Genomic DNA, 27,861 nt, shown 5'->3' with positions numbered 1-27,861 from the left:
ATTTATAATTAAGATCTGACATTTTAAGGATTCCCTATATATATTTCTATTTGTTACACTATTTCTGTTATGTAAGCCCACTTAGCTCAGAGGTTAGAGCATCGCATTTGTAATGCGAGGGTCATCGGTTCAAATCCGATAGTCGGCTTTTTTCTCTATCGATGTTCCATGAACAAGAATTTCTCTTTTCTCTAAATTAAATGGGGAATCGAGGGTCTATTATATCGTTCTACCTTACAATTTTGCTAGATACAAAGCATAAAAATAAATAATATATATACAAAAAATACGGATGTTGATGAAATTCGATTTTTTGTGGTACTTTTCGTAGATTTTACTCTGTTTATCCTTTAGTTTAATTCAGTTTGAATTTCGATGTATTCTGTAATGTAAATAGAATGAAATTTATTGTGTAAAAGAATTGATGAGCACTCCAAGAAATATCCTTATTTCTAGATTCATGTCTCCAGGATGATCCAAATACGCCGTCTGGGAGCTTTACCAGGACTCACTAGAAAAACGCCTAAATCCGGAAGTAATCAGAAAAAGAAATTCCATTCTGGGAAAAAAGAGCAATATCGTATTCGTCTTCAAGAAAAACAGAAATTGCGTTTTCATTATGGTCTGACAGAACGCCAATTACTAGATATGTACATATCGCTGGAAAAGCAAAAAGATCCACAGGTCAGTTTTACTACAATTACTTGAAATGCGTTTGGATAATATCCTTTTTCGATTGGGTATGGCTTCAACCATTCCTGGGGCCCGGCAATTAGTTAACCATAGACATATTTAGTTAATGGTCGTATAGTTGATATACCAAGTTTTCGTTGCAAACCCCGAGATATTATTACTACGAAGGATAACCAACGATCAAAACGTCTGGTTCAAAATTCTATTGCTTCATCCGATCCGGGCAAATTGCCAAAGCATTTGACGGTTGACACATTGCAATATAAAGGACTAGTAAAAAAAATTCTAGATAGGAAGTGGGTCGGTCTCAAAGTAAATGAGTTGTTAGTTGTAGAATATTACTCTCGCCAGACTTGAACTTAACGAAAAAAGGAAAGGTTCATAGAATTTTTTTCCCCTTCCCCTTTCCCCGAACTAAATCGACCTAAGGCTCTTAATTCGTATTTTCCCGTTCACCTAGCAGAAATAGATTAACCCTAGGTTCCTTTTTCTTTTTGTTATTTCCTCGATTTTCCATACCACAGTAATTGCTATAGAGAATTTCTATTAAATAAAGATATTATTGCTGGAATAAATTGTTATTTAATTTGATACATTGTGATTGCTAACATTGATGAATTAAGAGAAACGGAAAGAGAGGGATTCGAACCCTCGGTAAACAAAAGTCTACATAGCAGTTCCAATGCTACGCCTTGAACCGCTCGGCCATCTCTCCTCCATAATCTTATTATGGAAAATAAACTGAGTGAATAGCGAGTTTTCGTATTCCTGCAGTACAGGTACAGCCACAACGGCTGGGGGATTCCATGGCTCTATGGGAAAAATTCCTTTTCATCTAAGTGGAAGGATCCAGTATTTTTTTTTTACTAGGAATTCCGCTCCCTCGAAAAGTTTTTCTTTGGGGAAAACCAAAATAAAAAGAGAATGGAAGAATTCTTCTTATTCCATAAGAAAATAAAGGAACCCTAGAATTCTATTTGCATAAGGTACGTTACGCCATACAATCTAAATATAAAAAAGGGTATGGGGCAATTAATGACTTTGAAAACGCGAATAGCTGATGAGAGAAGTTGTTGTTTAGAAATAGGAAAGTGGAATGAAATCTAGTCTTAGTCAAATATTTCATATCTCTTCTTGTCCAAACAGAAGGAAAAGAAGACAATTTGAGCTGAGCGGAAAATCCATACCTCTCTTATCCATTTAGAGCATATGGATCGATTTATAAGAATCGAATGTTTTGTTTTTATGTTATTTTGTGATAGAATGAAAAGAATTCTATATAGAATGGGTTGGGAATTATGCCTAGATCCCGTATAAATGGAAATTTCATTGATAAGACCTCCTCGATGTAGCCAATATTTTATTGCAAATAATTCCGACAACCTCCGGGGAAAAAAGGGCATTTACTTATATAGAGATGGTGCGATTTGACTCGTTTTTTTTTAGCCCTACCTACATCTCATTCTTACGAGAAAGAGAGGGGGTTCGCATAGAGAGAACAAAATTAGTAAAGGAAACCCACGCTTGGGGAAGGTGAGGTGAACTAACAATTCCTTCTGTCGTGTATCCTCGATTGATGTGGCCTCAGATGCTTCAATTGTAGATTTGAGTATTGAGCGAAAGGTTACACCTACAGGATAGGCTCTGTATTACAGGCCAATCCGACTCTACTAGTACCAATAGGCAGCATAGGGGAGAAAAGCACTACACCTCGAAATAGGAATCAACAAGAGAAAAACTTTGTTAGAAATTAGCCCTTTCCTGATTGGTATCAGGTTGGGAAGAATGGTTAGGATAACAAACAACCATCAGTTTGTACTTTGGATACCCTTATAACCATCAAAGGTCGTTGAAGTGGCTAATTCCTCTAAATAGGAGGCGTTGAGAACAAAGAAATTCTTGGAGCTATCATTTTCCTCTAGCATTAATAGAATTCATTGGTGTTAAGAAAAACCTCTTGGGGGAAGGTTGGCTAGAGATTTCTTGGAAAAATACCAGCCCCCTTCGGTCCATAATGAGATGGAACTAATTCTATTTTTATTCTATAGATTTTTCGCTTAGTACTATGTACAGAAGGGAGAAGCCGTATGAGATGAAAACCTCATGTACGGTTTTGGAACGGAGATTTTTTGAATTGAATAGAATGAACGACCGTAACGGATGTTGGCTCAATCCGAAGGAAATTATGCGGAAGCTTTGCAGAATTATTATGAAGCTACGCGACTAGAAATTGATCCCTATGATCGAAGTTATATACTATATAACATAGGCCTTATACACACAAGCAATGGAGAGCATACAAAGGCTTTGGAATATTATTTCCGGGCGCTAGAACGAAACCCCTTCTTACCGCAAGCTTTTAATAATATGGCCGTGATCTGTCATTACGTGCGACTATCTCCACTATAGAAAGAAGAAAAAAAAAAGGAGAAAATTTTCTAGTAAATACTAGAAAAAAGGGCTTTCTACATAGGGATCGTCAAAACAACGATTTTACCCTATCAGCTGTAGGAAGGAAAGACACTTCACGAGAATCAAAATAGGAAGAAAGTAGAGCCTATACTACTATTCTATGGATAAAGCTGAAATTGATAGAGAAAACACCGTAAAGATCAATTAGTGAGCGACTGGGTCGATACAACTAAAAAAAAAACTGCTTCATTATACCACAATATGGGACAAAATTTAGGAATCCGCTTATGTAATAAAGCCGATCCACTAAGGGATTAAGCAGCGGTGTAGTATCAGATCCCAAAGATAGTAAGTTCTTTTTTCTTTGTTATGGGAAAAAGTCTTTTTCGAGGATTCTATAGAAATTTCATATATGAAAGAAACGAAACCGAGATAGTTACCTTTCAGAAAATTGGAACGAAGGATATAGGTCTATCTATGCTTCATTCTTCTGAAGGTGGGAGAAAAGATCAAACTGATTATTGATCAAAATTAGGGTTGAAACTTAGGTAATTAACTTCTTCTGCTTAACCCAAGAAGAAATTGGATTGATTTTTGAGAAATCGAATTCAGTTAATATAGGGGAAATTAAGATAGCAATTTCTGAGCCGTATGAGGTAGGAAACTCTCAAGTACGGTTCTAGGGGAAGGAACTGCCTATTCCGACCGAGGAGAACAGGCCATTCTACAGGGCGATTCGGAAATTGCGGAAGCTTGGTTTGATCAAGCTGCTGAGTATTGGAAACAAGCTATAGCGCTTACTCCGGGAAATTATATTGAAGCACAGAACTGGTTGAAGATTACGAAGCGCTTTGAATTTGAATAAAACAACTCTCCATTTCCATAAAATGGGTGGTTTGGTTGTTGATCCATTAATCAAATAATTTAGGTAAGAAGATCAAATCAAGAATTTCATTATATCCCTTTCTTCTACCTTCGATTTTATATCATATTTCATAAAGATAAATAATAGGGATAGGCTCTGGAACAGAAGTAATAAAGCACATAAAAGGTGGCAATCTAAATATTCCTACCTAATCTATCAGACGGTCTTATTAATAATTCTAATGAGTTATCTTGGAATTTGGAATCGCATAAAAAAATCTATATATGCTCACTCAAGGAAAGTAGATGTGGATAGGGGCTTATACCCTCAAAAAAAAATACACTAGCTTCTTAAATTAAAACGTAAAAAAAAAAAAAGATTTTTTTTGTTACGTCGGGAAATAATTTTCCAGAAGAACCCATGTCCGTTAGGCACCTAATCCTTATGTCATAATAGATCCGAACACTTGCCTCGGATTGACTTCAATATATAATTGCTCCAGTGAATAACTAAAAAAAATAGAAGGACGGTAGATAGTAAAGAAAAGGACTAATCATAATATCTATCTTTCAAAGATTCAATAAAAAGACAGTTGGCGGGTCTCTTTGTATGTCTTGTCCGGAAAGAGGAGGACTTAATGATTATTCGTTCGCCGGAACCAGAAGTTAAAATTGTTGTGGATAGGGATCCTGTAAAAACATCTTTTGAGGAATGGGCCAGACCCGGGCATTTCTCAAGAACAATAGCTAAGGGTCCCGATACTACCACTTGGATCTGGAACCTACATGCTGATGCTCACGATTTCGATAGTCATACCGGTGATTTGGAGGAGATCTCCCGAAAAGTCTTTAGTGCTCATTTCGGTCAACTCTCCATTATCTTTCTTTGGTTGAGTGGGATGTACTTCCACGGTGCCCGTTTTTCCAATTATGAAGCATGGCTAAGCGATCCTACTCACATTGGCCCCAGTGCTCAGGTAGTTTGGCCAATAGTAGGGCAAGAAATTTTGAATGGTGATGTAGGCGGGGGTTTCCGAGGAATCCAAATAACCTCTGGGTTTTTTCAGATTTGGCGAGCATCCGGAATAACTAGTGAATTACAACTCTATTGTACCGCATCGGTGCATTGATTTTTGCATCGTTAATGCTTTTTGCTGGTTGGTTCCATTATCACAAAGCTGCTCCCAAATTGGCCTGGTTCCAAGATGTAGAATCCATGTTGAATCACCACTAGCGGGGTTATTAGGACTTGGGTCTCTTTCTTGGGCGGGACACCAAATCCATGTATCTTTACCGATTAACCAATTTCTCGACGCTGGGGTTGATCCTAAAGAGATACCACTTCCTCATGAATTTATCTTGAATCGCGACCTTTTGGCTCAACTTTATCCTAGTTTTGCCGAAGGAGCAACTCCCTTTTTCACCTTGAATTGGTCCAAATATGCAGAATTTCTTAGTTTTCGCGGAGGACTAGATCCAATAACCGGTGGTCTATGGTTGAGCGATATTGCACACCATCATTTAGCTATGCTATTCTTTTCCTGATCGCTGGTCATATGTATAGGACCAACTGGGGTATTGGTCATGGACTTAAAGATATTTTGGAGGCTCATAAGGGCCCATTTACAGGACAAGGCCATAAGGGTCTCTATGAAATCCTAACAACGTCATGGCATGCTCAATTATCTCTTAACCTAGCTATGCTAGGCTCTACAACTATTGTTGTAGCTCATCATATGTACTCTATGCCCCCCTATCCATACCTAGCTACCGACTATGGTACACAACTTTCCTTGTTCACACACCACATGTGGATTGGCGGATTTCTAATAGTCGGTGCTGCTGCACATGCAGCCATTTTTATGGTAAGAGACTATGATCCAACTACTCGATACAACGATCTATTAGATCGCGTCCTTAGACACCGCGATGCAATCATATCCCACCTTAACTGGGTATGTATATTTCTGGGTTTTCACAGTTTTGGCTTGTACATTCATAATGATACCATGAGTGCTTTAGGCCGTCCCCAGATATGTTTTCGGATACCGCCATACAATTACAACCCATCTTTGCTCAATGGATACAAAATATCCATGCTGGCGCGCCTGGCGTAACAGCTCCTGGTGCAACAACAAGTACCAGCTTAACGTGGGGAGGCAGCGAGTTAGTAGCTGTAGGCGGCAAAGTGGCTTTGTTACCTATTCCATTAGGAACCGCAGATTTTTTAGTCCATCACATTCACGCATTTCTATCCATGTGACTGTATTAATACTTTTGAAAGGTGTTTTATTTGCTCGCAGTTCCCGTCTGATACCTGATAAAGCAAATCTTGGCTTTCGCTTCCCTTGCGACGGGCCTGGGCGAGGGGGAACATGTCAAGTATCCGCCTGGGATCATGTTTTCTTAGGTCTATTCTGGATGTATAATTCCATTTCGGTAGTTATTTTCCATTTCAGTTGGAAAATGCAGTCGGATGTTTGGGGTACTATAAGTGATCAAGGGATAGTAACTCATATCACAGGGGGAAACTTTGCACAGAGTTCCATTACGATTAATGGTTGGCTTCGAGATTTCTTGTGGGCACAGGCATCCCAAGTAATTCAGTCTTATGGTTCTTCATTATCCGCATATGGTCTTTTTTTCTTAGGCGCTCATTTTGTCTGGGCTTTCAGTTTAATGTTTTTATTCAGCGGCCGTGGTTATTGGCAAGAACTCATTGAATCTATCGTTTGGGCTCACAACAAATTAAAAGTTGCTCCTGCTACTCAGCCTAGAGCCTTGAGCATTATACAAGGACGTGCTGTAGGAGTAACCCATTACCTTCTGGGTGGAATTGCCACAACATGGGCATTCTTCTTAGCGAGAATTATTGCAGTAGGATAGTGGCTAGGAGGATTTGAAAGGCATTATGGAATTAAGATTTCCCAGGTTTAGCCAAGGCTTAGCTCAGGACCCCACTACTCGTCGTATTTGGTTTGGTATTGCTACCGCACATGATTTCGAAAGTCATGATGATATTACTGAGGAACGTCTTTATCAGAACATTTTTGCTTCTCACTTTGGGCAGTTAGCAATAATCTTTCTATGGACGTCTGGAAATCTGTTTCATGTAGCTGGCAAGGAAATTTTGAATCATGGATACAGGATCCTTTACACGTAAGACCTATTGCTCATGCCATTTGGGATCCTCATTTTGGGCAACCCGCGGTGGAAGCCTTTACTCGAGGAGGTGCTGCCGGTCCAGTGAATATTGCTTATTCTGGGGTTTATCAGTGGTGGTATACAATTGGATTGCGCACCAATGAAGATCTTTATACTGGAGCTCTTTTTCTATTATTTCTTTCTACGCTATCCTTAATAGGGGGTTGGTTACATCTACAACCCAAATGGAAGCCAAGCCTTTCGTGGTTCAAAAATGCGGAATCTCGTCTCAATCATCATTTGTCAGACTTTTCGGGGTAAGTTCTTTGGCTTGGACAGGACATTTAGTTCATGTTGCTATTCCCGCATCCAGGGGGGAGTACGTTCGATGGAATAATTTCTTAGATGTATTACCCTATCCCCAGGGGTTGGGTCCCCTTCTGACGGGTCAGTGGAATCTTTATGCCCAAAATCCTGATTCGAGTAATCATTTATTTGGTACCACTCAAGGAGCGGGAACTGCCATTCTGACCCTTCTTGGGGGATTCCATCCACAAACACAAAGTTTGTGGCTGACCGATATTGCTCATCATCATTTAGCTATTGCATTTATTTTTCTCATTGCCGGTCATATGTATCGAACTAACTTCGGAATTGGGCACAGTATCAAAGATCTTTAGAAGCACATACTCCTCCGGGGGGTCGATTAGGACGTGGGCATAAAGGCCTTATGATACAATTAATAATTCGATTCATTTTCAATTAGGTCTTGCTCTAGCTTCCTTAGGGGTTATTACTTCCTTAGTAGCTCAACATATGTACTCTTTACCTGCTTATGCATTCATAGCACAAGACTTTACTACTCAAGCTGCTTTATATACTCATCACCAATACATTGCAGGGTTCATCATGACAGGGGCTTTTGCTCATGGAGCTATTTTTTTCATTAGGGATTACAATCCGGAACAGAATGAAGATAATGTATTGGCAAGAATGTTAGACCATAAAGAAGCTATCATATCTCATTTAAGTTGGGCTAGCCTCTTCCTAGGATTCCATACCTTAGGCCTTTATGTTCATAACGACGTCATGCTTGCTTTTGGTACTCCAGAAAAGCAAATCTTGATCGAACCTATATTTGCCCAATGGATACAATCTGCTCATGGTAAGACGACATATGGGTTCGATATACTCTTATCTTCAACGAATGGCCCCGCTTTCAATGCAGTCGAAGCATATGGTTGCCCGGATGGTTGAATGCTGTTAATGAGAATAGTAATTCGCTTTTCTTAACAATAGGACCCGGAGATTTCTTGGTTCATCATGCTATTGCTCTAGGTTTGCATACAACTACATTGATTTTAGTAAAGGGTGCTTAGATGCACGCGGTTCCAAATTAATGCCGGATAAAAAGGATTTCGGATATAGTTTTCCTTGCGACGGCCCAGGGCGCGGTGGTACTTGTGATATTTCTGCTTGGGACGCGTTTTATTTGGCAGTTTCTGGATGTTAAATACCATTGGATGGGTTACTTTTTATTGGCATTGGAAACACATCACATTATGGCAGGGCAACGTTTCACAATTTAATGAATCCTCCACTTATTTGATGGGATGGTTAAGAGATTACCTATGGTTAAACTCTTCACAACTTATCAATGGATATAATCCTTTTGGGATGAATAGTTTATCAGTATGGGCTTGGATGTTCTTATTTGGACATCTTGTTTGGGCTACTGGATTTATGTTCTTAATTTCCTGGCGTGGATATTGGCAGGAATTAATTGAGACTTTAGCATGGGCCCATGAACGCACACCTTTGGCTAATTTAATTCGCTGGAGAGATAAGCCCGTGGCTCTTCCATTGTGCAAGCAAGATTGGTTGGATTAGCCCACTTTTCCGTGGGTTATATATTCACTTATGCAGCTTTCTTGATTGCCTCAACATCAGGCAAGTTTGGTTAATTTAGTTATTTTTTTTTTGTTTTTTTGTACTGTATCAGAACCTAGTTCATTACTCTTGATGGAGAGGGAGGATCCGCCTTTTTAGATTTTTTTTCTATTTATTTTTCCATCTAGGATTAGAACCATATACTTGGTAATAATAGGAACGGCACATTATGGCAAAAAAAAGTTGATTCAGAGGGAGAAGAAGCGGCAGAAATTAGAAAAAAAATATCATTTGATTCGTGGATCCTCAAAAAAAAAGATAAGAAGCAAAGTTTCCCCTTTGAGTTTGAGCGAAAAAAAAAAAATGCAAGAAAAATTGCAATCCCTACCACGTAATAGTGCACCTACACGCCTTCATCGACGTTGTTTTTTAACCGGAAGACCTAGAGCTAACTATCGAGACTTTGGGCTATCCGGACACATACTTCGAGAAATGGTTTATGCATGTTTGTTACCGGGTGCAACAAGATCCAGTTGGTAAGGATAAAATACCCTTTCATATTTGTATGGTTTTCTCGAATTGATGATCGTAGAAGAGCCCTCTTTACCATTCTGTATAAATGGACTATTCTATTTATATAGATATGGTAGAGGGGCGTATCCAATCCCCTTTTATCCACAAGTTCCCCGCTCTTTAGTTTAAGAAGGTAGAGCAGTTTGGTAGCTCACAAAGCTCATAACCTTGGGGTTACGGGTTCGATACTCACTACCCGCTCCATATTCCTTCTTTATGATATATGTATCATCCATTTGTATATGGTATATGGATTTTTTTTCTTTCCTAAAAGAGTTTCGGTCTAACAGTTTTTTATTTTTTCTCTTGTTCCGAGAAAAAAGTAAAAGAAAGAAAAAAATACGAAAGAAAAGCGTCCATTGTCTAATGGATAGGACAGAGGTCTTCTAAACCTTTGGTATAGGTTCAAATCCTATTGGACGCAATCTTTTTTCTATCTATTCTTTAAATAACTATACTAAATACTAAGAAAACTTTTTTGCATGATTCAAATGAAAAATCTTTCTCAATGATTCCTCTTCTACTAACACGAGTTCTACTAATAAGAGTAGACATGCTATATTTATGTTTGTTCCTGAAGGGAAAACCGTTCAAGCTGTTCCTGAATAGCTTCCTTCAAAAGGGTTTCTGCTTGCTCGGTGAATGTCTTGCTAGAAGATATAATTTCTTGGAATTGAGGTTTAGTATCTTTAGGTGTTTACGTAACTCATCCAGAAATTTCTTTACCTGTTCATTTCTAACGAATCAAGATATCCTCTCGTTCCGGTATAAATGGTAGCTACTTGCTCTTCCACTGGGAGAGGGTTTGATTGGGATTGTTTAAGCAATTCCCGTAATCGTCGACCCCTTGCCAATTGATTCTGACTTGTTTTATCGAGAGCAGAGGCGAATTGTGCAAAGGCTTGTAACTCCGCGAATTGAGCTAATTCCAATTTTGATTTGCCAGCTACTTGTTTCATGGCTTTAATTGAGCTGCGGATCCTACTCTGGAAACAGAAATACCCACATTAATAGCAGGTCGAATTCCGGCATTGAATAGATCCGCGGATAAGAATATTTGTCCATCTGTAATTGAGATTACATTAGTAGGAATATAGGCGGAAACGTCTCCAGATTGAGTCTCCACTATTGGTAAAGCGGTCATACTCCCTTCGCCTAAAAGAGAATTTAATTTAGCGGCTCTTTCTAAAAGGCGTGAATGCAAATAAAAAACATCCCCTGGATAAGCTTCGCGGCCGGGGGGTCTTCTTAATAGAAGGGACATTTGGCGATAAGCTTGTGCCTGTTTGGAGAGATCATCATAAATTATTAAAGTATGCCGTTCGCGGTACATAAAATACTCAGCCAGGGCTGCTCCCGTATAAGGAGCGAGATATTGTAATGTAGCGGGTGAATCCGCCATTCAGCTACTACAATAGTGTATTCCATGGCCCCCTCTTCGTGGAAAGTAGTTACTACTTGAGCCACGGAGGATGCTCTTTGACCGATAGCTACATAAACACATATTACATCTTGCCCTTTTTGATTGAGAATTGTATCTGTGGCTACTGCTGTTTTGCCAGTCTGTCTGTCCCCAATAATTAACTCTCGCTGACCGCGCCCTATGGGGATCATCGAATCGATAGCAATAAGCCCTGTTTGAAGGGGTTCATATACGGAACGCCTAGAAATTATACCCGGAGCAGGAGATTCAATTAAGCGAGATTCCGAAGCGACAATTTCGCCTCTCCCATCAATAGGTTTAGCGAGAGCATTTATAACACGACCCAAGTAAGCCTCGCTCACGGGTATCTGAGCAATTCTTCCTGTTGCTTTTACAAAACTTCCCTCTTGTATCATCAACCCATCGCCCATTAATACAATTCCAACATTTTTGGATTCCAAATTCAGAGCAATACCTCTCGTCCCTTCCGCAAATTCGACTAATTCACCTGACATTATTTCACCAAGACCTATAATACGAGCAATCCCATCCCCCACTTGAACTACGCGACCGATATTCTCAATCCCTACTTTCCTATTATATTGTTCAATACGTTCGCGGAGAATTTTATTAATTTCGTCGACTCGAAGGGTTGCCATTAGTGTTTCTTGAATCTTTTTTTTTTTCGGAAGCAAGGGGAAAAATAATGCCTAAATTCTAAACGAAAGTAGAAGTTCAAAACCTAATAAATTTCATTATCTCTTCCATTCTATGGCCCCGAGAATGCCAATATTAGCACGAATCGTACGGAAATGTAACTCGGTATTCAAACAACTATTCAGAGTTCCTAGAGCTCCTTGTACGGCTTGTTGGAAAACCCGTTGTCGAACCTGATTCATCGCCCTTTGTTTTTCAAATAAAGGGTTTCGTTTTTAGACTTTTCTAATTGTTCCAAACTAATAGAAGTAGCATTAATCAAATTTGCTTTTTCTCGTTCTATTTCAGAGTATCCATTCATTCGATACTCATCTGCTTCTAGTTCGACTTTCTGTAATCGAATCCGAGCTTTTTCGAGTTGTTCAAGGGTCCCTCTACGCAATTCTTCCGAATTTCGAATAGTACTTAAGATCCTCTGTTTTCGATTATCTAATAAATCTTTTAATGAAAGTAGATTATCTTGCTATTAAGTTTACAATTTTTATGATCTCTTCCCGAACCAAACATGAATCTTTCGATTCATTTGGCTCTCCCGCTCCTTTTTTTCTCTTTTGCTATGTATTTTTTTCTCTTTGCTATGTATTATGGCTATTTCCATATCTTTTTTTTATGTAATGAGCCTATCCTCTCTTTCTGTTTGTATTTCTATATACCCAAACTTATATAAGACTAGATGAATATTAAGATAAGAGGATTCTTCCAACTAGATAAAAATCTATCATGGTCAGCAAAGTTGTTTCTTTATTTGTGTTTGCTCTGTTAGTTAATAATTTCAATTTCATTAAGAAAAACAAACTAAATAAATGGAAAATCTAAATTGATACAATTCCTTTTATTTTTTCTTCAAATCCAAAAAATTTCTCTTTTATACATAGGTCGTCGATTCGGCATTGGAAAAAGGGCTGGATGCCCTTCTAGTAAATAGTTCAAACTATTTTATCGATATGAGTGTTCTATATCAGATAAATTCCACACTAGCTATTCCCGTTTAAAGCATTTCGAGACTAATGTAGTTGTAGAAAGAGTACCCCTTTTGCCCGGACTTCAAGCAGTTTAGCTTTAACCGTGTTAATGGTCTCACATTATTGGTCTATAGAGAATCAAAGTAAATTTACCAATGAGTCGCGAAATGCTATGGTTCTTCCATATGATTTCTGAAGTTATTCAGAAGTAATTCGTCGAGATCGTGCACCTTTTCTTATTTATCCAAAAAAATACTAAAAAATATTCTAAAGTGCAGCCGGATAGATCCAATCTATTCTTGAAATAGACAACTCGCACACACTCCCTTTCCAAAAAAAATCAATACACCAACCACTACAGTTAGATTTATTAGATTTGTTGCTAAAATATCGGTATTAAGCCCGAAACTCCCAGCGAATGGCCTGTGAGCTAAAAAAACGAAAGAATAGGTTACATTTTTCATATGCTCTCCTCTATAGATAGGACGAACAAAGAAGAAAGTTTTTCGATCACTTACTTCGCTCGCCCTTTTTTGATCGGTTTTTTTAATGCAATCTTTTTTTAATGCAAATAGATTTAATCTAATAATTTCTTTTAGATTAAGTCTTAGGTCTTGTTTGACCTGTAAAAAATCTCCTTTGTTGAAATGTTCCCAAAATTCCTAAAATAAAAGAAAAAGAGTTTCCACTGTCCTAAACTAAGAATGGGAAGGAAGAGGACGAGCGTATCCTCTAAATTGATCATGCTCAAATCAGCCCTTCCTGGGGTTCCTGGGGTATTGTCTGTCCCGATAAATACAAAATTCCCGGAATAATATAATAAATAGGAGTAAAGTATTGATATACTTGGAATTACAGAAGCAAATCCCAATGTACGAAAAAAAAGAAAAAAGTATCTAATCTAAAGGACTCTTTTTCTTTTTTAGGATTAAACAAAAGGGTTCGCAAATAAAAGCGCTAGTGCCACAACCAGTCCATAAATTGTTAAAGCTTCCATAAAAGCTAGACTAAGCAATAAAGTACCTCGTATTTTACCTTCTGCTTCTGGCTGTCTCGCAATACCTTCTACAGCTTGTCCTGCAGCAGTACCTTGACCAACTCCGGGCCCAATAGAAGCAAGCCCTACGGCCAATCCAGCAGCAATAACGGAAGCAGCAGCAATTAGTGGATTCATGGTGAGTTCCTCGTGTCAAAAAAAAAAAGAAATGGTTAAGGATACAATCAACCAAGAAATTATTACTTCTAACTTCTAAGCTCTATTGGGTAAAAGTAACTAATAAGTACAAATAAATGATAATTGAAATCGTCCGAATTACTTCGAGATCTCGTTTTTAGTTTCTAATCATTAGAGGTTTGTGTAAATCCATATGATTCTCATTATTCTATTTCTCTTTCTTTTCAACCAATCACTCTTTCATTCCATCCTTTTTTTTTACTCTTTGATATCCTTGAGTTCCCATTTTTTCCCCTTCATCTAACATAATAAAAGACGAAATATAGGAAGAACCCCTATTGAAATCGAACTAATTCAAATCCAATAGGAATCAAATCAAGATATACAATTGATAACAATATGCTGCATAGAATTAGAATTAGATATGGAATCCAGTTCTATATAGAAGGGAATTCTACATATCGGATTAGATAATGAATCTAACTTAGGAATAAAAAAAACCATATACATTTGTTTCTTCTATTTTGTTTGCGTATTTTCTCATTTTCTATTGAATCCGATTCTAAAATCATTCCTTAGAAATCCGCACAAAAGATAACTGTTTGTAGGCATTAAGGATATAGATCTAATCTGCCCCCCTGAATGCATATATACTTTACCTCTTCCGTAATATAGTCTATTCTCTCCCCTACAACTCTAGGTTGTATATTCATACGGATTTCGAACGATTTAGTTTTCCAACTAAGAGGATTATCTGGAATCATGCATGAATTGGGCTAAGCTAAAAAAAAAGACTATTTCGAAAACTAGTCAATTCAATGATGACCTTCCATGGATTCACCTATATAGGCTGCGGCTAACGTTGCAAAAATAAGAGCTTGAATACCGCTGTAAATAATCCAAGAAACATGACCGGTATAGGGACTACTAAGGGGACTAAAGAAACAAGAACAACAACGACTAATTCATCCGCCAATATATTTCCGAAAAGTCGAAAACTAAGCGATAATGGTTTTGTGAAATCTTCTAGGATGTTAATTGGTAAAAGGATTGGGGTTGGTTTAATATATTTCTCGAAATAACTCAATCCTTTTTTGCTAAGACCCGCATAAAAATATGCCGCTGATGTTAGTAAAGCTAAAGCAACAGTAGTATTTATATCATTCGTGGGCGCTGCTAATTCTCCATGAGGTAACTCTATAATTTTCCAAGGTAAAAGAGCACCTGACCAATTCGAAACAAAAATAAAAAGGAACATAGTTCCAATAAAGGGAACCCAGGGACCATATTCTTCTCCAATCTGAGTTTTGCTCAAGTCTCGAATAAACTCAAGGACATATTCGAAGAAATTCTGACCGTCGGTCGGGATAGTTTGTGGATTCCGAACAGCTATGATAACTGAACCTAGCAAAATAGTAATTACGACCCAAGAAGTGATGAGTACTTGGGCATGAATTTGAAAACCTCCTATTTGCCAATAGAAGTGTTGGCCTACTTCTACACCCGATATATCATATAACCCCTTGAGTGTTTTAATGGAACATGGTGTAATATTCATATTGTCCTCTGATAAAAATTGAACTTCAAAAAAGGAATTCTTTTGATTCAAGCATCTCTTTCTCAACTCAGCAACTTGAAGTATTAATCTTATATTTAGGATACCAAGAAATCACATCAGATCATAATATATATCAATACCCCCTAATATATATCAATATTCCCTTTCTTTTATCTATGCAAAACAAAAAAGAATAGTAACTGATCCTATAAATCTACGCAGTTGCTTAAGAATTCACTATTCTACTTAATCAACGATTTCTTATATAGAGAGAACGGCCCTCAGAAATTGCAAATACTAATTTGTTAAGAATTAATCGAATTGAAGTCATAGTGTCATCGTTGGCAGGAATCGATATATTCGCGAGATCTGGGTCACAATTTGTATCGACTAAAGAAATAGTAGGAATCCCCAAAATGGCACATTCCCGAAGAGCTATATACTCTTTTTGCTGATCAAGGACGATCACAATGTCAGGCAACCTCGTCATATATTTGATCCCGCCGAGATATCTTTGCAAGGTAGATAATTTTCTCTTTAAGATTGCCGCATCTCTTTTGGGAGATGATGGAATTTTCCCATTTTTTCTTCTGCTCTTAAGTCTCTAAATTGAGAAAGTCTAGTTTTGGTAATCGACCAATTCGTTAACATACCACTGAACCACTTTTTATTCACATAATGACAACGAGATCTTATTGCAGCTGATGCTACTAAATCCGCTGCTCTTTTTTTGGTACCAACAATTAAGAAGCTTTTTCCCTGACTTGCTGCATCAAAAACTAAATCACAAGCTTCTGATAAAAACGAGCTGTTCTAGCGAGATTTGTAATATGAGTACCTTTACGCTTTGCCGAGATGTAAGGGGCCATTTTAGGATTCCATTTCTTAATACCATGACCAAAATGAACTCCCGCTTCTATCATCTCTTTCAAATTGATGTTCCAATATCTTCTTGTCATTTTTTCCACACTTCCTTTTTATTTTTTCTTTTTTTCGTCTTACCATTACGGAATTAATTTCTTTTTGAAGATTAAGAAAGAGCCGAAATAGCTTGAAATAAATAATAATTGTTCCGATGGAACCTTCTACTCAGAATTGACCATTGATACACGGTATAAACATAGCCTTAATGAATTAACTGACTTTCTTTTACTTATTAAAATACAAAATCTAAAATCAGACCTGTTAGCATTCTAAGGGCAAAGTATAGTTTAAATTAAAGTAAAAAAAAATAGCTTTATGTATACTTAAATCGTATAAATGGGGGTAAATGACTTAAATCATATAAATAGGGGTAAACGGGGCTTCTGATGTTTCATAGAAATTGTTTGTTACGTCAGAATCAGAAGAAACTAATTCTGTATGGAGAAACAAAATATCTCTCATTCCGACGCGAATAGATTTTTTTTTTGAATTTCGAAATAAAGGTTCTTGTCTTGTGGGGAACGATGCACAAATTTTTGGAATCCGGTACCAACAGGTATAATCCCCCCCAGAACTACGTTTTCTTTCAGGCCTTTCAACCAATCAATACGACCTCGTAGGGCAGCTTTTGCTAAAACTCGAGCAGTTTCTTGAAAACTTGCTTCAGATATGAAACTTTGGGTATTCAGGGAAGCCCTTGTTATTCCCAATAAGATTGCCCGATAATAGATCGATTCATCTAAAGCCCGCCCTGCTCGTTCCGCTCGCAATAGTCCTATTAATTCCCCAGGTAAAAAAACATTAGACATTCCATCTTCGGAAACCCTTACTTTTGATGTTACTTGGCGTATAATAATCTCTATATGTCTATATGGATCTGTACCCCTTGGGATCGATAAACCTTTTGTATCTTATTAACCAAAGAGATACGACTTTGGGCTACGGTTAGCTCAGCTCCAATCAAGAATCCCCAGGGAACCCCAAGAATTCTTGGTATACGTTCATTCCAATCCTCAATTCTCCTTTCGAGATTCGGCGATAGTGAATCAATTGAACGCGCTTCGAAGATTTGTTCTACTTTTGGAAGACCTTGCGTTATATCACTAGATCTCGATTTTTCATATATAAACGTAACTAACCTATCTCCTTTGTAAAGGATTTTTCCATACTGACCATGAACAGTTGCTCCTATAGTGGCCAAATAAGGCTTAGCTGCTCTTAGAACAAAGGAGTCCATATTAACAATGAAAATTTGACCTGATTTTTTTATGTGCGATTTAAATAGACATACATTTCACAAATAAATTGTCCAAGGTGAATTATTGCCGATGTCTCTTCCCACGAGTCATGATGGAGAAAGTGCCAATTCAAATGGAATGGCTCCAACATGATGTTACTGTCGAAAGTCGAAATCCTTTTATTTTCGTCTATTAAAGAGTATTTAAGTCCTTGAAGTACTTGGAAGGTTTGTTTCAATTTTCAAGGAACAAGTATTTTTTTAACAAGATCTGATTATGTGTTAATAAATAGTAAGATGAAGAAAAATTTGATATACTAGGTACAATAGCGCCTAAGAGCCCAAAAATATCTCGAATAGGAATTCTAGGATTCGATTCTTTTACCGCATTGGGATATTTTGAATTCTTGAATAAACCAATTCGAGAACAGTTGGATGCCGACAAATCATCAAAGATGGATATTCTTTATTTCGATTCAACAAGGTGCCAATAGCTTCTTTATGTTGGCTAAGTGATTGAATCTTCGCCTTGGAATAAAAGGAATTGGTATTGTTGCGATCTAACCTATTATTGGGAATCAGTCCTACACTTGTCCTATCATACCTTCTTCGTGTATACGAAGTAGTAGACTTGACTAACTCAATTCTTAGGAAATCGCGAATCAGATCATTTGTTCTTACCTCAACAAGAGAAGCACGAGCCCCCTCTTTTTCTTCTTGTTCCCAATTCACTACTAAGCAAGTTCGAACGAATTGACTATTCGTGTGATAAATTCTTTGAGTTAATTTGCTATTTTCATGAGAAATAAAATTCACAAGTCGAAGTTGGAGATTATCCTCTTCTTGCAGGAGATTCCGCGGGAAAAGTGTTGCTAAATTTCTCCCTTCGTCCATTGATATGCGACTGCAGGTCGAACCGAAACAAAATATTTTTCCTTGCTTTTGAGAATTTTTTTCCGTTGAACATAAACCCAATTTTTCTTTTTTTTTGATTCCTTAGATCTTTTTTTTCTCTTTCTGGTGGTATCAAACTGCCACCTAATATCTTATCCGCCTCTTCAGGAAAATGAATATCTCCGGAAAAGATTTTGAGTTCTGTATGGCTTTTTTTTCTCTTCACTCGGACCAATCCACCTAGTCGACTTCTTGTATTTTTTGTGAGTTGTGTATCGACTCCAATAATACTATTGTCAAGTACCTTTAGGGATGAGGATCTCGGCAGATATGCAGTTCTTGAAGAATGAAAAAAAACTGATCTACTTCTTTTTGGTATTTTAGACTAAATTCTTTTGTTCCTCGATGCTCAATAAAACTCTCTTTTTTTAAGATGGAATCTTCCTCCGGGCTCCCATATTCGTCTTCTGAGTCTTCCTCTGAGTCTTCTTCTAAAGTCCCATATTCCTTCTCTGAGCCATCTTCAGAGCTCCCATATTCTTCTTCTGAGTCGTCCTCTAGAGTCCTATATTTGTCTTCTAGGATTTCATATTTGCCCTCTCCCTCTCGGGTCTATATTCGTTCTCTGGGCTCCCGTATTCTTCCTCTGAGTCTTTCTCTAGAGGCCCATATTCGTCCTCTAGGATCCCATATTCATCTTCTAGGGTTTCATATTCGTCCTCTAGAGTCCTATATTTGTCTTTTAGGATTTCATATTTACCCTCTCCCTCTCGGGTCCTATATTCGTTCTCTGGGCTCTCATATTCGTCCTCTGAGTCTTCCTCTCGAGTCCTATACTCTTCCTCTCGAGTCCTATACTCTTCCTCTAGGGTCCTATATCTAAATTTAACAATTCCTGAACCCCTTTTATCTTTTCTGTATCGTGGATCGTCAAAATAAGCAAAAATAGTATTTCTACGTAAAACACCCATAAAGGGTATTTCAATTGAAATACCCAAACAGGATATTAACTCTTTCTCTTGTTCTTGATGATATTGTAATGGAACGACGAACCTATTTCTTCGCTTTTTCGCCAACAAATCCGAGTTATCTTGAAGAATAGAAGGATAGACAAAATTACAATGACCGTTGGACACGATTCGATCTGGCGTTAAATAATCAAGAATTTCCCTATCTTTTTTACCAAAAGTATCCAACAGTCTATGGCTTACTTGATCATTAGCCATTGCTAGGTCAAAGATATATCTTCCATGAACAGAAAAAGAATAAGTATTCATTTGATCTTGATCCTTGTGGAGCGAAAAAGATGCTATACTGGATCTGCACATACTTACTGACAATATCCATAAATGGCTTGTTTTTGGTAATCGACGAAGATTACCATATTGATATTCGGGCGCATGGTAAACATCAGTACTCCAGTGCATTTCCCCGTCTGATTCGGAATAAATATGCTTTTGTATCTTTCTTTAAAATGCAAAGTGGACGTTCCGGCACGAATCTCCGCAATTACTTGTTCGGATTCTACATATTGATCATTTTGCACTAGAATCAAGCTTTTTAACGGAATATTCACACTATGTAGAATATCCTGACTCTGAATAGTTACATGCAAGTCTATATAGCATAGAAAAGCAGGTTGTCCATGACGGGTACGTGTGGGGTGAACCAAATCCTCATTGAATTGGATTTTCCATTCGAGGGGGATCGTACAAGGTCGGCAGTACCCCCTGTGAATACTCCACCAGTATGAAAAGTTCTTAATGTTAGTTGAGTCCCTGGCTCCCCAATTGATTGACCCGCAATAATACCTACAGCTTCCCCCAATTCGACCAGATCCCCATGAGTGGGACTCCGCCCATAACATAATTGACAGATCCAAGATGTGCTCCGGCAAGTAAAGGGGGTTCTAATATATATTGGTTGTGCTCGAAACGGTTGTGCTCGAAAGGCAGTTATGAATCGATTAACTAATCCAATTCCAATATCTTGATTTCGAGCAGCAATGCATCGTGAACCAATATATATATCGTCTGCTAATACACGACCAATTAGTGTTTGGACAAAAAGTTTTTCCGTCATCCCATTTTGAGGACTCACAGAAATACCTCGGATAGTACCACAATCTCTTCTACGCACAATAATATGTTGAACTACTTCAACAAGTCTACGTGTAAGATAGCCAGCATCCGCTGTTCGTACAGCAGTATCTACAACCCCCTTTCGGGCTCCGTAGCAGGAAATTATATATTCTGTCAAAGAAAGTCCCTCGCGTAAATTGCTTTGAATAGGTAAATCAATCATTTGTCCTTGAGGATCCGCCATTAACCCTCTCATACCTACTAATTGGTGTACTGAGATGCATTTCCTCTGGCTCCTGAAAAGACATTAGATAGACTGGATTAGAAGGATCCGTTATTCGAAAATTAGAATTCATTTCTTGTTTCAATATTCACTTGTAGCATACCATATCTCAACGGATTGGCGTAATTTTTCTACCGCGTGTACAGCCCCATAATAATAGTGTTTCTCCAAAAGAAAACTCTGTTGTTCCGCGTCTTGGACTAACCATCCTTTAGAGGGAATTGTTAAAAGATCCTCGATTCCTAAAGAAATCGATGTAGTAGTGGCTTGATGGAAGCCCAGAGTCTTTATTTGATCCAGTATATGGGATGTATATCCCATTCCGAAATGATCTATTAATCTGCTAATAAGTCGTTTCATAGCAGTTCCGTCTATCTCTTTATTATGAAAGACCAAGTTGGCCCGTTCCGCCATACATAAGTACCCCCTTTTTTGGCTGAGTAGGATTCGACAATTGCTGAGTAGGATTCGACAATGGGCTGAGTCAGTGATTCGAAAACTTCATTTACTTCCTTTCCTCAATCTCAATCTGGATTCGCGCGGCAAAAAAGATGGTACTAGCGAAATCGGAATGCCCCCCGAAAGGGGCATCGCCGAATCTAACTTCCTTGTTTAGATAGTGTATGAATAGGCCCGACTAAATCCTTGTATGGCTTCCTCTATTTCTCTATAAAAGAAATATGACCAAGAGTGGTTCGAATGTATATAGAACGGATTTCCTTTTTCTATTTCCCACTACCAGATAGTGGGCATAAATCTCATGATAAGTCCCAAAAGATTCATATTGAACTTCAATCGGAACTTCTCTTGACCCAACGACGCGTTGATCTAGTTTCCATCGGAGCCACAAGGGACTGTTTAAACCGATTCGTTTCTGTCTATAAGCTCCCAGTGCATCATAGGAACTAGAAAAATGGGGTTCTTTATCTTTCGTATACTTATAATAATTGTTATTATTGTAGTTTACTTTTTTATTTGGAGAGTTTCCGCAACTATTATATCTATTTGCACAAATACCTCGACGGTTTCCAATCGTTAATACATAAAGTCCGATAAGCATGTCTTGGGTTGGCACGCAATAGGATCTCCAATAGCGGGAGACAGGAGATTCATATGAGAAAACATGAGTAAACGGGCTTCCGCTGAGCTTCCAAGGATAAAGGTAGATGAACAGCCATTTGATCCCCATCAAGTCCGCATTGAAACCCTTACACACTAATGGATGTAAGCAAATAGTACGCCCCTCTACTAAAGTGGGTTGGAAGGCCTGTATGCCTAATCTATGCAGGGTAGGTGCTCTGTTCAACAGTACAGGATGTCCCCGCATAACTTCTTGAAGTATTTCCCATACAATGGGTTCCTTTTCCCAAATTTTCCTTTTAGCAATCCTGACATTAGAAGTAGCACGTTTCGTGATTAAATCGCGAATTACAATAGCTGAAAAAGCTTTATTGCTATCTCTAGAGGTAATCCACATTGATGTAATGAAAGCGAAGGACCCACAACAATGACAGAACGCCCCGAGTAATCGACCCGTTTCCCAAGCAGAGTCTCGCGAAACCTCCCCTCTTTACCCTCAATTACATCTGAAAGTGATTTGTATACTTTATTGTGACCATCCCTTGTCGGTTGCCCGCGGGACCCACTATCAAGAAGTGTATCCACGGCTTCTTGTACCAATTTTTCCTGACACATTACTAAATCTGCTGGTGCTAATTCACTTCTTTTTAATAGATAGGCAAGGTTGTTGTTCCGACGGATAACTCTCTTATAAAGTTCATTAATATCCGAAGTCACTACTTTATCCCCAGACCTATAAACAATGGGTCTCAATTCGGGAGGAAGAACCGGTAATAAGCACAAAACCATCCATTCTGGTTCTACATTTGTTTGAATAAATGTTTCGCCAATTGCATGCGTCTAATCAAAAAACTTTTCTTATTCGTCTTTTTCTATCTTCCCATTCATCTCCACTATACCCCTCGTCTTCTAATTCTTTCCATTCAACCAAGGAATTCTCTATAATAATTCGCAAATCTAAATCTGCTAATTGTTCTCTAATAGCACTGCTCCTGTCGCAATTTCCCGATTTCGAAATGTTGCAAAGCCTGGGGTAGAAAAAAAGGGAGAAATACTGTGGTTACAGGATGAAATTTCATCTTCGAATAAACCCCGTAATCGTAAGAAAGTAGGTTTTTTAGCGCTGGGCCTAGCAAAAGAGAAATCGCCATATACTAGGCCCTCCAATTTCTTAAGGGGTTTATCTAAAAGATTCGCGATATAACTAGGAAGACCTTTCAAATACCACACATGAGTCACTGGACATGCCAGTTTTATGTAGCCCATTTGATATCTTCGTATCCGAGAATCAACAAATTCTACCCCACATTTTTGACAAAATCTTTCGTCTTCGTTTTCAGCTACGCTCGCTCGAGAATTTCCACAAGCACAAATTCCGCTTTTTATGGGTCCAAAGATTCTTTCGCAAAACAATCCATCTTTTTCTGGTTTATCGGTTTTATAATGAAAAGTGGAGGGCCTTGTGACTTCGCCAACGACTTCCCCATTAGGTAGGATTTTTTTAGCCCAAGCCCTTATTTGTTGAGGGGAAACGAGTCCAATTTGAAGTTGTTTATGTTTATATTGGTCAATCATAAAATAGAAATAAGAAAAGAATTTATATTTATTCCGATCAAACATCCTCCCTATTAACCTGGAAGTTCTTCTCAGATACAAGGAAATTGTTCAGTTCTAGAGCCAAAGATCGTAGTTCTCGAACGAGCACTCGAAAAGATTCTGGAGGATCCTCGTGATTAGGCACTCTTTTTCCCCAGATCGTAGCATTAAGTATTTCTTGGCGAGCTATAAGATGATCAGATTTATAAGTAAGTATCTCTTGTAAATATGAGCAACACCAAATCCTTCTAAAGCCCAAACTTCCATTTCTCCTACTCGTTGTCCCCCTTGCTTGGCTCTTCCTCTAACGGGTTGTTGGGTAACAAGTGAGTAGGGCCCAGTAGAACGTCCATGAATTTTCTCATCAACTTGATGAATTAATTTTAAGATATAGGACTTCCCTATTAGAACAGGCTGTTCGAAGGGATCTCCTGTTCTTCCATCAAATATTCTGCTTTTTCCCGGGTACTCGGGTTCAAATACCCATGGATTTTTTGTTTGTTTACTGGCTTCATATAATTCCGAAAACACAAGTTTTCTTGAAGCCTCTTGCTCATATCTCTCATCAAAGGGTGCTATTCTATAATGTTTCTTTAGCAGATCCCTGCTAATCCGAGTGAACTTTCAAATATTTGTCCCACATTCATTCGTGAGGGTACTCCTAAGGGATTGAAGACCATATCAACAGGTGTTCCATCTTGCAAATAGGGCATATCTTGCCTAGGCAAATTTTTGAAATGATCCCCTTATTCCCGTGTCTTCCGGCTACTTTATCCCCAACTTTGATTTCACGTTTCTGTAAAATATATACACGAACCATTATGTCAAGGGGGTCCCTCTGGATCCATTTCACATCGATACGCGCCCTCTTCCACCTATAGGTAGTTTGAGAGAAGTTTCTTTTGAAGTGGATACCTCAAGACCAAAAATAGCCCGTAACAATCCAGCTTCCGCGATATACGACGATTCGCTCGCTATCTGAGGCGTTAATTTACCTACTAAAATATCGCCAGTTTCCACCCAGGATCCCAACTTCACAACTCCATTTCTGTCCAAATTGCGGAGTAATGTTCTTCTAGATGTGGTATTTCTTTAGTGATTTTTTCAGCGGAGCCTTGGCTTGTCGTATCCGTCTGAATTTCATATTTTCGGATGTGAAAAGAAGTATAAATATCCTCATATACCAAACGTTCGCTAATTAGTACTGCGTCTTCAAAATTGTAACCCTCCCAGGGCATATAAGCTACTAAAATGTTTTTTCCTAAAGCAAGTTCCCCACCAACTGTAGCTGCTCCCTCCGCTAAAATTTGCCCTTTTTTAATGGATTTACCCCGCGTAACCCGAGGTTTTTGGTGCATACAAGTATTTTTGTTAGAGCGCTGATGGGCAACTAAAGGAATACTTATAGTCTTCCCACTACTTGATAAAAGGATCTTATGACTATCACTAGAAATGATCTTTCCCTCGCGTTCGGCTATAACGGAAACCCTCGAATCTAGAGCTGTTTGGCGTTCCAATCCAGTTCCAACAATGCACTTCTCGGACCGAGAAAGTGGAACTGCTTGGCGTTGCATATTAGAACTCATTAAAGCCCGATTCGCATCATTATGCTCAATAAAAGGAATGAGAGAACCCCCAATAGAAAAATATTGGAAAGGGAAAATACTTCTAACATGAATCTGTTCCCATGCAATAGTCAGGAATTCTTGACGGTATCTAGCTGGAACAACCTGTTCTTCCTGAATACCCTGATTCAAGGACAAAGAATTTCCTGCTGCTATCATATAATATTCATCTCTATTTGGTGATAAATAAACCACCTGTCTCTCTTTTTTTCTTTTGCTTTCTCAGATATTTCATAAAACGGACTCTCTATAGATCCCCACCAGTGATCAATTCTCGCATGAATAGCTAACGATCCGGTAAGTCCAACATTGATTCCTTCGGACGTGTCAATTGGACAAATACGCCCATAGTGACTCGGATGAATATCTCGGCTCCGAAAACTTGCAGTTCTCCCCGTCAATCCTCCAGGACCCAAACAACTCACTTTTCGCCCATGAACCGTTTGTGTCAATGGATTGGTTTGATCAAAAACTTGAGATAAGGGATATGTGCCAAAAAAGGTCTCATAAGTAGTTATTAATAAAATCGAAGTTGAAGTTGGAGTTACCAAAGTTTGTGGAGTCGGTTTCGATTGACGTATGAATACTCTACGGATAGTTTTTTGAACCGCATGTTGTAAACGGCCAAGAGCCAGTCCGAATTGATCTTGTAACAGATCCGCAACCGAACGAATACGTTTATTTTTCAAGTGATTCATATCGTCATCGTCAAGTATACCCGTTCCAAATTTCATTCCAATCAAATGATCCGTAGCGGCCAATACATCTCGTGGTAACAAGAATGTATTGTTCTGAGGGATATCAAGATTCAGTCTCCGATTCATATTTCGTCGACCAACTCTTCCTAATTCACATTTTTGTTGAAAAAATTTCTTTTGTAATTCCTCGCATAAGGACTCCGAAAATACCAGGTCCCCACCTACACAAGCAAATTGTTGATAAAACTCCAAAATAGCTTTTTCTTTTGACTCAATCCTCTTCTTCTCCTTAGCATTCGGGAAAGACAAGAAAATTTCGGGGTAGGAAACATTATCTAAAATTTCTCTTAGATTTGAACCCATAGCTGATGATAGAACTAAAATAGATATCTTTTGTTTTCTACTCACGCGAGCCCATATCCTTTCTTTTTTATCAATTGCTAATTCCGACCTTCCTCCCCAATCTGATATTATAGTCCCGGTGTATATGGAAATTCCCTTGTGGTCTAATTCCGAGCGGTAGTAAATACCAGGACTTAACAATATTTGATTGATCACAATTCGGTATATTCCATTTATTATAAAGGTTCCTAAGGAATTCATTATAGGAATGTTTCCAATAGAAATGGTTTGCTTTTGCACATCGAAACCAAAAATTAATCTCGCGGATACATATAATTCGGAAGAATAGGTGAGTGATTCATACACAGCATCCCTTTCTTTATCGAGGGTTCTAGCAATTGATATCCTTTCGCAATAATTGAAATGCAATTTCGTGATCTGGATCTTTAATTGTTGGAAACTTCTCAAGTTCTTCTGCCAAGCCCTGATTAATGAATCTACAAAATCCCTCGAATTGGATCTGACTAAATCCGGGTATTGTGGACATTCCCTCATTTCCATTCCGGAGCATTTTAATCTTAAGTTTCCTATTCTATTTATCGAAGAAAAATTCCATTATCAGCTCACTCTTCATCAATCCCTACGGATCAATCTAGCAATCATGGAATCTATATTCTGTTTACTGAATCACATGAAATTCTAGGGAACTTCACATATGTATTTCATATATGTATTTCATACATATGAATAGAGACGATTTCGACGAAATTCGAATTTAGCAGGGGTAGAAATGGAATAAAAATGAATTGATAAAACAGTCCTAGAAAAAAATTCTGCCACTTAAACTTTATGATATTCTAAAAAGATTGGATAGCAAAGATTTCTCGTTTATCTCCTTTCTATGAAAGGGGATAAAGCCATAATAATTTATAAGCACTAGAAAGTTTGACTTTAGTTCGATTTAGAATAGCACGCTTAGTTTCATTTTCAAAAGAATTTGAAGGTTCTTTTTTGTTTCGTAATAGTAGAGAATTGCTGGAAAATAAAGGATTTCGTTGTAGAATCCTAAAATAAAGTATTTACTTTATTTTTTAAGTACTTGCCAATCTAGTTATCCACCTATCTACATATCCTTTCTTTTATCGTAATTGCACTTAGGTGGTCCAAGAAGGCCAAGCCATAATCTATATCAGAGCAAATCAAATTCCCTCTTTTTTTTATTCAAGATATTTAATGCAATGAAAAATAAAAGCACGATTCCCCATAGGGATATGTACATAAGGGGGATCCATAGATAATAATGCTATTTGGACCTGGAATTTCCCTATATACAGATTAGGGAAACATTTATTCTATTTTATTATGCCATTAAAAATAATGGAAGGGGAGGGGGAGAATACCGATTTAAGAGTCGTTCACTACTGCAATTCAAAAAAAAAAAGAAAATAAAAATTATAGTTAATGGTTCTAATTTGTTCTGAATTTTGCAGCCTGTGACTGGAAATCCACTTTTTCTCCTTTGTCATCTCAATAGAATAGAAAGAAAAGAGCAGTTTTCTAGTGTTAGCAATGTGTGTTTTAAGATAGAATCCATCGAGGAGAATAAGCGCAACTGGATCCAAAAAAGCAGAAATCCTTTTTTTGAAAAAGATTAGAAAAAAGTAAGTAGAATTAGATTCAAAATAAAAAAA

At 37.9% G+C, this 27,861-nt stretch overlaps 3 non-coding genes across 3 annotated transcripts; 2 read left to right on the top strand and 1 right to left on the bottom strand.

Annotated features, from left to right (window-relative positions):
- Positions 1–75: 75 nt before the first annotated feature.
- Positions 76–148, top strand: TRNAT-UGU. Its single transcript has one exon. It is a non-coding gene; the product is annotated as a tRNA-Thr (tRNA).
- A 1,173-nt stretch (positions 149–1,321) lies between these two features.
- On the bottom strand, positions 1,322–1,408 carry TRNAS-GGA. Its single transcript has one exon. It is a non-coding gene; the product is annotated as a tRNA-Ser (tRNA).
- An 8,520-nt stretch (positions 1,409–9,928) lies between these two features.
- Positions 9,929–10,000, top strand: TRNAR-UCU. The gene has a single exon. It is a non-coding gene; the product is annotated as a tRNA-Arg (tRNA).
- The last annotated feature ends 17,861 nt before the right edge of the window (positions 10,001–27,861 follow it).

Source organism: Setaria italica, unplaced genomic scaffold, assembly GCF_000263155.2.
Source record: "Setaria italica strain Yugu1 unplaced genomic scaffold, Setaria_italica_v2.0 scaffold_14, whole genome shotgun sequence".
Taxonomy (NCBI): Eukaryota; Viridiplantae; Streptophyta; class Magnoliopsida; order Poales; family Poaceae; genus Setaria; species Setaria italica.
The sequence above is the reverse complement of the archived record's forward strand: the minus strand, read 5'-3'. Positions and strand labels throughout refer to the sequence as shown.